The 11,836-nt window shown below is 41.8% G+C and overlaps 1 protein-coding gene across 1 annotated transcript in view; it reads right to left on the bottom strand.

Annotated features, from left to right (window-relative positions):
• Positions 1 to 9,566, bottom strand: part of PROS1 (protein S) — a 101,929-nt gene extending 92,363 nt beyond the window's left edge. The window contains exon 1 of the mRNA XM_017855198.1: positions 9,141 to 9,566. The gene's annotated coding sequence lies outside the window, so the exon portion shown is untranslated. The remainder of the gene's footprint in view (positions 1 to 9,140) is intronic.
• Positions 9,567 to 11,836: the final 2,270 nt, after the last annotated feature.

Raw genomic sequence — 11,836 nt, 5'->3', positions numbered from 1 at the left:
CCCTCCCCTCCCCTCCCCTTTCCTTCCCTTTCCTTTTCTTTCTTTTCTGTTGTGGGAAGTCAGGGACTCCAAATGGAGTGACCTTTTGGAGCCACAGCAGAGGAACATAAATTGTGAAGATTTCATGTTAATATGGACATTTATCAGTTCCCAAATTAATACTTTCATAATTTCTTAGGTCTGTCTTACTTTAATCTCTTATTCCTGTTATCTTCGTAAGCTGAGGATGTACATCACCTCAGGGCCACTATGATAATTGTGTTAACTGTACAAATTGATTGTAAAACATGTGTGTTTGAACAATATGAAATCAGTACACCTTGAAAATGAGCAGAATAACAGTGATTTTAGGGAACAAGGGAAGACAACCCTAAGGTCTGACTGCCTGTGGGGTCGGGCAAAAGAGCCATATTTTCTTCTTGTAGAGAGCCTATAAATGGATGTGCAAGTAGGAGAGATATCAAATTCTTTTCCTAGCAAGGAATATTAATATTAAGACCCTGGGAAAGGAATTCATTCCTCAGGGGAGGTCTATAAAAGGCCGCTCTGGGAATGTCTGTCCTATGCAGTTGAGATAAGGACTGAGATACGCCCTGGTCTCCTGTGGTACCCTCAGGCTTACTAGGGTAGGGAAAAAATTCCGCCCTGGTAAATTTGAGGTCAGACTGGTTCTCTGCTCTCGAACCCTGTTTTCTGTTGTTTAAATGTTTTCAAGGCAATACGTGCACTGCTGAACATAGACCCTTATCAGTAATTCTGCTTTTGCCCTTTGCCTTGTGATCTTTGCTTTTGCCCTTTGCTTTGTGATCTTTGTTCTCCTTTTCACCCTTTGGAGCATGTGATCTTTGTGACCTACTCACTGTTCTTACACCCACTCCCCTTTTGAAATCCAAAATAAAACCTGCTGGTTCTGAGGGTCAGGTGGGCATCATGGTCCTACCAATATGTGATGTCACCCATGGTGGCCCAGCTGTAAAATTCCTCTCTTTGTATTCTTTCTCTTTATTTCTCAGCTGGCTGACACTTACGGAAAATAGAAAGAACCTACATTGAAATATTGGGGGCAGGTTTCCCCGATACTTTTCTTTTCTTTCTTTTCTTTTTTATTTATTGTTTTTTATAGAGTCTCGTTCTGTCACCAGAACGAGATCATGCAGTGGCATGATCTCAACTCACTGCAGCCTCCACCTCCCAGGTCCCAGCGATTCTCCTGCCTTAGCCTCCTGAGTAGCTGGAATTACAGGTGTACACCACGACGTCCAGTTAATTTTTGTGTTCTTAGTAAAGACAGGGTTTCATCATGTTGGTCAGACTGATCCCAAACTCCCGGCCTGAAGTGATCCACCCACCTTGGCCTCCCAAAGTGCTAAAGTGCTGGGATTACAGGCATGAGCCACTGCACCTGGCCAGAGGTCACTTTTCAACATGAGATATGGAGGGGACAAAACATCCTAACCATATCAACAGATGATTCTCTGTGGTATACCAACATGAGCCAGATGTAGACCTAACCATATCAACAGATGTTTCTCTATGGTATACCAACATGAGCCAGATGTAGACCTCCTATAAAGCTACAGCCAAAAACTAACAAACTAACCTCTCTCAGGGGCAGTCCTGAGAGGCACTGGAGAAGCAAAACCCTCACTATGGGCAGACATATAAGTGGAATTTCTCATTGTTCACCTTGCCTACAATGAGAAATTGCCTGAGATGATTGCAAATGGCCTTTCCCGAGGTTCAGTGACTTGTAAAGAGTCACTGATCACAGGCTTAGGGATGAAGTTCAAGCAAGAATTGTCCCAGAGATGAGAATGTTTGTGTTCCAGATGAACATTCACAAGACAGCCCCACACCAGAGAAGTTCTTAATAATAATGAGGACAGAATGACCTACTTAATGACCGTCAGTTATGTTTCCTCTCAAGTCTATCTGGTGCAAGGACCACAGACTAAAAATTCTAAGTGTCCAGTAGGCAGCATAATTTGGAAGGAAGATAATTTGGTTAAAGACAATGGGAGATGCTCAGCATTGTGGCAAACTGGAGAGGGCACATTCTATCTAAAGAAGGCAGCTCACCACACCTGTAATCGCAGCACTTGGGGAGGCCAAGGCGGGCAGATCACAATTTCAGGAGTTCAAGACCAGCCTGGCCAACATGGTGGAACCCCATCTCTACTAAAAATGCAAAAATTAGTTGGGCATGGTGGCACAGCCTGTAGTCCCAGCCACTCGGGAGGTTGAGGTAGGGTGATAGAGTGAGACTCTGTTTCAACAAAAAAAGAGAAGAACGCAGCTCACAATCAGCTTGAGCTGAATCTTACCATGTTGGGAGGTGGGCCAGTGTTGTCAGATGTTCCTTTGTTTTTCAAGAGAAGCCATAAAACCAGATGTTGACATGAAGTGTTCCAATTTTTGATATGTATGAGGGCCAAACACAGAAGTTTATAGGCCACATATGGCCTTCGGGTTGCCCTCAGTCTAATGTTTATCCAATGTTTATTTAAAAAGGCAGTCACAGTGGCAAGGATGGAGGCTACACATTGGCCACACTGGATCTGCCACATGAACTTTCCTTCACTAGGGCCTGCCCAGACTCTCGCTATCAAAGTAAAAACACCAAGTTTGTCTGCAGGATTGCTATTCCTTGGGCTGCTGAAAGTTGAACATATTACAAAGTTCAATCAGATATCTGGTGGATTGTTGATTAAAAAGGGCTCTTCCATCACGGAGGAGCAGCATAGGTAGACACACTTTTGGGATTTTATTTTCTGTCAGCACAACTATTGGTAGACTTATTCAATGCTTTATGCTAAGCCACACAACACTACCTCTAAGGAATTAACACCACAATTAAGAAAACAAATCAGTGGAATGATTGTAGTTTTCCTTGGCCTTACTGTATATCCTAATACCTGGAAGGAGCTAACCTTACGGAATGATGAACTGACCAATTATTGAGGGCTCACACACTGTAAGACACAACTATCTTTGTTGTTGTAAGACAACACTATCTTTCAAAATATGGTTTTTAAAAATGTGGTATGTTCTCTGTACCAGCAATCATTAAAATATAGTGCTATCTGGGCATAGTGGCTCACGCCTGTAATCCCAGCACTTTGGAAAGCTGAGGCCAGAGAATCCCTTGAGTCCAGGAGTTCAAGATCAGCCTGGGAAACATGGCAATATCTCATCTCTATTAAAAATCAAAAAGAACATTAGCTGGTAATGGCATGCATCTATAGTCCCAGCTATTTGGGTGGCTGAGGTGGGAGGATCACTTGAACCTGGGAGGTCAAGGCTACAGTCAGACATGATTGCACTACTGCACTCCTCCAGCCCATGCAACAGAATGAGGCCCTGTCTTAAAAAAAAAAAAAAAAAAAAAAAAAAAAAAAAGATTGTAGGTTGGTCCAATAGTACTGAGTTATCAGAGCTTCTTAATATTAGTATCAGTAACCCCCAACTGGCAAATTTGACTGGCTTAAAATAAAATAAAATACAGCGCTATTTTACTAAAGCCAAAATACACAGATCAGAAATAAAAAGAAAAAGGAAAGAAGTACTTGTCATGGTATGATGTTTAATGACTGTTATGGGCTGACCCCAAAAGATGCTGAAGTCCTAACCCCCTCGTACCTGTAAATACGACTTTATTATGAAATAGGGTCCTTGTAGATGATCAAATGAAGATGAAGTCATTAGGGTAGGCCTTAATCCAGCGAGGCTTGTGCCCTTATAAAAAGGGGAAATGTGGGCACAGAAACAGACATGTATGGAGGGAATACGATGTGAAGACACAGGAATAATGCCACCCAAGAGCTAAGGAACATCTGAGGTTACCAGGAGCTAGCAGAAAGCATGAAACATATTCTCCTCTCACAGCCCTCAGAAGAAACCAACCTTCCCGATACCTTGATTTTGGACTTCTAGAATTCAAAATCGTGAGACCATAACTTTCTGTTGTTTAAACCACCCACTTTGTGGTATTTTATTATGGCAGTCCTAGGGGACTAATACAGTTACCTAATCTCAAATTTTTTACATTCTGTCCTCACAACTGCATTCTGTTCACCTAGAAATTTGGAAACCAAGAATGGTCTCCAAGGAATGCATTCACCAGGGAACCTAACCTATTTCCCACTGAATTACAAGCTAAGACTGCTGTGTTGCCATTTGAAGCTCTTTACCTGCTGAAAAGTAATAATAATAATAATAATAATAAGAGGATTATGTTAGAAGGAAGACAATAATCCAGGCAAAATAATGTTGTTGCCACATACTAATTAGGGTTAGGTGTGAAGCCCCTCCAGGATGACTACTGTCCACAGGAGAAATAGGAAAAGAAACAATGGATGGACCATCCACAGGTAGGGACAATAAGGGCTCAGATTCTTCCTGATTATGCTATGGGTCATCTTATTGAGCAAACACAAACATGAGGCCCTTGCATCCTGAGGGCAAGAGAGCTATGAAATGGGTAGGGAAACAGTCATAAATACCAGCTCATGCTTGCAACCAAGGGAGAGACAAGCAAGCTCTAAAACCATTACCTGTATTCCCTTGCCTGTATTTTTGTTTATGCTTTTCCTTTTTTTTTTTTCTTTTTTTTTTTTTTTTATTTTTCCTTTTTTTTTTTTTTTTTTTTTTTTTTTTGCATATAAGATGTGTTGGTACACTATAATGTATCATTTTATCCATAAAGCATAGCACAGAAATACAGGAATCATGGCCATCACTTGATGATACCTAGGAAATGGGAGCCTCAAGCCTTCCTCTATGGATGTGGTTCCTGGAACCAATCGAGGAGAGGGTTCTTTCTCTGTGCAGTAGTCATGTGCATTATATTAGATAAATATTTTCAAATGGTGTGTATGGAAAGAAGGGCAAGTGTATATGTTAGACAGCTAATAATTAGAATATGTAGACTTTTCTTATTTCTGTGTCCTTCCGAGCATCCATTCTTTTGTGGGAACTGTTCTTCTAGCACTCTACGCAATTCTAGTGAGCTGTCAATCACAGGACTCCAGTGCCAGGCTAAGGCAAAATGATCAGGGTCTCCTAGGAATTTGAACTGTTCACAGAGACACACAGGACTGGAAGACAGAATTGAGTCATTTGATTGGCAGCTCCTAAAGTACTGTCACATGAGTTCCCATTGTATAGGTCACCTAAATGTTTACATTCCTGGCTTCTGTAGTCCTGGTTGTTCAGCTAGCCATCCAGTAGCCTTCCAATAAATTATTCAACACCTCCTTCCTTCCTTCCTCTCTTTTTTCTTTTCCCTTTTTCTTTCCTTTAGTGAGCAAGAGTTCATTACTGTTGCTTATAGGCAAAGAATACTGTATTTTCAGGCATAATATTTTGAAGGTTTAAGTATGTATATAGATCCCTCAAGCTGCAAAGATACAAACTTGGTGAACAGAAAAGGCCTATTGTTTCTTAGCATAGAATTAATAGTGGAGAATATGGCATAGGGTTTGATGTATTGCTGTACATTAGAAATTGTTTCTAACTCTTCCAGCACAAACTCCAACTATAATCTAACCTTGATAACATCTCTCCATCAGCACAACATTTTGGACTTTTTAGTGAAGATAATTTAAGAAAAGACAAGGCTTCATACATAGCAAATGGAATAGTTAGAGAAGGAAAAAAAGGGTACAAAAGAGGAGGAAAATATGAGTCAGTAGTGTCTAGAGTAGCCTGCACTCACCCAGGGTGGCAGTCTAGATAAGGCCAAAGGGACATCCTCTTTCTCCTATTTCCCCTCACCACATGCCTTAAGTGGGAAATGATTAAAATATGTAGACAGTATCCATTTTATTTTCATTATTTTTGGAGACAGGATCTCGCTCTATCACCCAGGCTGGAGCGCAGTGGCATAATCATGCTCGCTGCAACCTCAACCTCCTGGGCTGAAGTGACCCTCCCACCTTAGACCCCTGAGGAACTGGGCCTACAAGTGGGTACCAACATATCCAGCTAATTTTTTTTTTAAATGTCTTTTGTAGAGACAGGATCTCACTATGTTGCTCAGGCTGGTCTTGAACTCCTGGCTTCATGCGATCCTTCCTCCTCAGCCTCCCAAAGTGCTGGGATTACAGGTGTGAGCAACCATGACTGGGTGACAGTATATATGTTAAATACAGAGATTCTCATCCCTCTCTCTCATATATATATGTATGTATATATATTATATGTATTCTGGAAAATTAGTTAATATCTCTGAACAATTTCTTTTTTTATTTTTAAACAAATAAGTTGAATTAGATTATTTCTAATAACTCTTCCTAAAATAAAACTATGATTTGTAAATGTTTTTCTTTAAATCACAACTATAAGCCAGCCATGGTGGTGCATACCTATAGTCCCAGATACTCAGGAGGCTGATCGGAGGATTGCTTGAGGTCAGGAGTTCAAAGCTGTAGTACCTGTGAATAGTCACTGTACTCCAGTCTGGGTAAGATAGCGAGACTTTTTTTAATCACAAAAATTTTTTTTTAACGGTCCATAGCTTTCTATGGCCTAAACAATGAATTATAGGCTGGGTGTGGTGGCTCACACCTGTAATCCCAGCACTTTGGGAGGCCAAGGCAGGAGGATCACTGGAGGTCAGGAGTTCAAGACCACCACTGGAGGTCAGGAGTTCAAGACCAGCTTGGCCAACATGGTGAAACTCTGTCTCTACAAAAAATACAAAAATTATCTGGGTGTGGTGGTACATGCCTATAATATCAGCTACACGGGAGGCTGAGGTGGGAGGATGCCTGTAATACCAGCTACCCAGGAGGCGGAGGTTGCAGTGAGCTGGGATCATACCACTGCACTCCTGCACTCCAGCCTGGGCAACAGGGTGAGACTCCATCTCTAAATAAATAAATAAATAATTCTAAATAAGGGACTACACAATGAATTACAAATAAAATATTTATAACTCAAATTATATCTCAAATTTAAAATCATATAGAGGCTGGGCATGGTGACTCTCACCTGTAATCTCAGCACTTCGGCCAGCCAAAGTAGGCAGGCCGCTTGAACTCAGGAGTTCAAGACCAGGCTAGGCAACATGGCAAAACACCAACTCTACCAAAAAAAAAAAAAAAAAAAACCATACACACAGACACACACACAAATTAGCTGGGCATGGTGCCAGATGCCTGTTGTTCCAGCTACTCAGGAGGCTGAGCTGGGAGGATCCCATGAGCCTGGGAGGGGGAGGTTGCAGTGAGCTGTGATCATGCCACTGCACTCCAGACTTAGTGACAGAACCAGACCGTCTCAAAAAACAAATAAATAAGTAAAAATAAAGTAAAATTAAACCATATGGATTAAAAACATCACATCTATATCTAAATTTCCTCTTTAGTAAACCACAGATGACTTTTAATCCAATTAAGCAATCAAAAACTTTTTAACTAAAGGCATTATGGGGCCAACTATTCTTTATGTGATATACTTGAAGAATTAATTTGTCTGCTCTATCAGTGTTTATATATAACAAGTGTAATTCCCCATATGTTTATATATAATACACACACACAAACCCATATAATTTTTACCTCTGCTTAGATTCAGTCAAAATGTAACAATCTCTACAAAAAGAAAAGGCCTAGCAAATTTCTATGATGACAAGGAGTTAAGTGTGGCAAGCTACTTTGCCTTTCTCCTCTCCAAAACACTAGCTATGAAGCAAATATTTAATTGTCCTAATGAACTATATAGGTAATAAGCACCTGGAGTCACAAATTGGCTTAATGATAGGGGTTTGAATGCTGAAGTTTTGCAGTTGTAGCTCCTTAATGTAAGATCAAAAAATAATGTTTTAGTCCCAAGTTAGATTTTTAAAGTACTGCATTCATCCTGATGACTAATAGAAACTAGTGGAATGTTAGCAAACTGATATATAATTCTCTAGAAATTTCCATCTTCGAAAAGTTTACTTTGGAGCTCTAGGCTCCTAAAAGTTATTTGTAATTTAGAGTTCTCACTCCCATTCCAATTCCTGAAAATAAAACATAAAAAACAAGAAGGCATTTTTGGCCAGGCGTGGTGGCTCATGCCTGTAATCCCAGGACTTTGGGAGGCTGAGGCGGGTGGATCACCTGAGGTCAGGAATTTGAGACCAGCCTGGCCAACATGGTGAAACCCCGTCTCTAGTAAAAATACAAAAAAAAAAAAAATTAGCCGGGTGTTGAGGCAGGCACCTGTAATCCCAGCTGCTCAGGAGGCTGAGGCATGAGTATCACTTGAAGCCGGAGGCGGAGGTTGCAGTGAGTGGAGATGGAGTCACTGCACTCCAGCCTGGGCAGCAAAGCAGTCCCTCTCAAACAAACAAAAAGGCATTTTTATTCAACAAACACACAACTTTAGAAAACAAATTAACTGACCACTAAAATGTACTAATTGCCTTGCTATTCCTTATATATTTTTCAGAGAAAACTTAATATCCTGTCTTGAACCCGGGCATAAGGACGTAAATAACTTGAAACACAAAGATAAAGAATTCATGCCACCACCTCAGATCAGTGGCACAGTGTTAAAAAATCCTCAGTACAAACGATCTGAGAAATAGAATACAGTATTTAACAGTCCTTTTGATTTCAGGGTTAGAAAGTGACATATATCTACTGCTATACAAACCCTCAGTCATCCTAAAACAGGTCGTTAATGTGAGACAAGCAAACCAAGCTCAAAGTCCAGAAATTGCAAAAGGGAGGTAGGTTTCAGGAGACCGGTGTAGGTCGGGCGGGGGGCAGGCGCCTGGACAAAGGGAAAACACAGTGTGTTACGTTTTCTTCCCTACTCATATGCTAGAATCTGCTCATCCTGACTGGGAACTTCAGCTTTGAAGGGAAACGGGCAGGTGTTCACATCCCTCCATTGATACTTAGTGTCAACCAGGTTCTTACATCTGTACTGTAGGCAATACATTCTCGCAACTGTGCAAATAGTGATCCTGCCCCACCATTACACTGCTTGCTCTATCCACGGCTGTTTCCATCCGCTGGGTGTCTGTCGGTACTTACTGGAAACTTTCTAGGAGGCTGCAGTTCTAGAGAAGAAAATCCTACTAACCAGGGCACGTAGTTCAGTCGACAATGCTGGGGAAGGGGGAAGAGACGCTATTGATTACTCACAGTTTGCCTCTGAGACGGGAAGCACTAGGAGGAGACACGCCAGCAGCGCCCCGCAGCGCCCACTCAGGACCCTCATTTCGAAGCGCGCGGAGGCGCGGGCGGGGATGGTGGCGCGTCGCGGCGGGGACCGGAGCGCTGGGCGTCGCGGAGCTGCGAGCTTGTGCGCCTCGATCTGAGCAGTGCTGCGCGGCGGCGCCTGCGACCCAGCGAGCCTTGGCGGAACAGCCGGGGGCGGAGGGGACCGCCCGCTCCCAGCCCCCAGTCCGAGAGGGGAAGTGATAACAAGGACATTTCCAGGAAGCTTTTCGGAGCTGGGGGATGGGCTCTAGCGTTGGAGGCCTAGTAAACACTGCCGAGACATCCTTCCTCACCAGCCCCCTAGTTGCTGCTTTTCGTTCTTTTCCTCCACAGTGTGAAGTTTCCGAAGGGGAAGGGGTGGGGAACGCAGTTATCTGACTGGTCAAGAGAACTTCCAGGGTTCAAGAGGACAGGATCGCCAGGTTCAAAAGGAGAAATAGTGAGACACTGACTTGTCCCTGAAAATATTAACCAAAACCTGGAACTCAATGAGGACTTTAGGAAGAACTATGGTGATAGTAAAAGCAAATGGGGTCATTTTGATCATCCACATGTTTTTTTGGTCTTGTATGCCATACAGGCATACAAAAAATATAAAGAATATGAAGAAAAGAAGGAAATATTAGAATAATCTGCCTTAAAAAAATCTTGCTCCTCTAAAGATTTCAGTTGAAAGTGAATATCTATACATCTACCTATTTAGTAATTTAAATTTTTTTTTTTTTTTTGAGACAGAGTCTCACTCTGTGGCCCAGGATGGAGGGCAGTGGCGCAATTTCGGCTCACTGCAACCTCCACCTCCCGAGTTCAAGTCATTCTCCTGTCTCAGTCTCCTGAGTAACTGGGATTACAGGCACCCGCCACCACGCCTGGCTAGTTTTTTTGTATTTTTAGTAGAGACAGAGTTTCACCATGTTGGCCAGGCTGGTTTTGAACTCCTGACCACAAGGGATCCACCTGCCTCGGCCTCCCAAAGTGCTGGGATTACAGGCGTGAACCTTGCACCTGGCCTTATTTATTTATTTATGTAAGACAGGGTCTCACTGGGTTGCCCAGACTGGAGTGCAGTGGTGTAATCATANTTTTTTGAGACAGAGTCTCACTCTGTGGCCCAGGATGGAGTGCAGTGGCGCAATTTCGGCTCACTGCAACCTCCACCTCCCGAGTTCAAGTCATTCTCCTGTCTCAGTCTCCTGAGTAACTGGGATTACAGGCACCCGCCACCACGCCTGGCTAGTTTTTTTGTATTTTAGTAGAGACAGAGTTTCACCATGTTGGCCAGGCTGGTTTTGAACTCCTGACCACAAGGGATCCACCTGCCTCGGCCTCCCAAAGTGCTGGGATTACAGGCGTGAACCTTGCACCTGGCCTTATTTATTTATTTATGTAAGACAGGGTCTCACTGGGTTGCCCAGACTGGAGTGCAGTGGTGTAATCATAGCTCACTGCAGCCTCAAACTTCTGGGCGCAAATAATCCTCCTGCCTCAGTCTCCTGAGTACCTAGGACTACAGTCAAACACCACTATGCCAGGCTAATTTTTAATTTATTTTTTTGGTAGAGATGGTATCTCGCTGTGTTGCCCAGGCTGGTCTGGAACTCCTGACCTCAAGTAGTCCTCTTGTCTTGGCCTCCCAAAGCTTTGTGATTACAGGGTGAGCCACTTCTCCAGGCCTGAATATCTTTTTAACACCACAAAATTTCATCACACTGCCAGTAATAATTATCAGCACTGAAAATTATGTGTCCTACATTATAACGTCAAACTTTGTAAAACCATCTGGAATCTATTAATATACAATTTGATAATACATCTTTCGATAAAATTCTGGGTTTTTAATTAATCTCAGAAGTGAACTTTGTGAAAGTGATATCTGGCTTTAGCTCAATATGAATTGCCACTTGGTAATCTCATTTAGCCAAACTTTGGTTTTGATACAGACCTTAATATACAATTAAAGGCTGTCCAAAATTTAACTTTTAATCTAATCTCATTCATAATCTTAATCCCATCATTTTATCCAGTTTTACACTTCTCCATATCATCTTCTACCAACATAGTGTCTAATTTACTTATTATTTATATTTATTATCCATTTCATCTGTCTTCACCAGTAGAATGTAAGATTCATGAGGGCAGGAATTTTTAAAGGTTTTGTTCACAAGTATATTATTAGTGCTTAGAACAGTGACTGGTACATAAACATTTCATTCAGTTTAATTCAACAATGTGTGCCTGGGAATATTTATGCCAAAATGTCAACGATTATCCTGAAATGACAATGTTAACAAGAATCATAGCAGCATGACTCTTTTCATCATTCAGAATAAACCAGATTACACACTAAAAAGCCAGAAAATTAGTGTTTTAGATAACAAGTGTTTATTTCTTGCTCATTGGAAGTCCACTACAAGTCTGCATGACTTTCCAGGTAACTATCTTCCATGTGTTAACTCAGCAATTCATACTGCTTTGATTTTACAGTCTCTCAAAGTCAACATAGTCTTGTACAATTACCATTGCAAGAAAAGAGAGAACATTGAGAATTGTGCCCCAGCTCTTAAATAGTTTTACCAAGAAGTGACATACCACTTACATTTCATTAGACAAAGCAAGGC

This window comes from Rhinopithecus bieti, unplaced genomic scaffold (genome assembly GCF_001698545.2).
Source record: "Rhinopithecus bieti isolate Rb0 unplaced genomic scaffold, ASM169854v2 scaffold_2454, whole genome shotgun sequence".
Lineage (NCBI taxonomy): Eukaryota > Metazoa > Chordata > Mammalia > Primates > Cercopithecidae > Rhinopithecus > Rhinopithecus bieti.
Note: the sequence above shows the minus strand (reverse complement) of the source record. Positions and strands in the feature narration are given on the sequence as shown.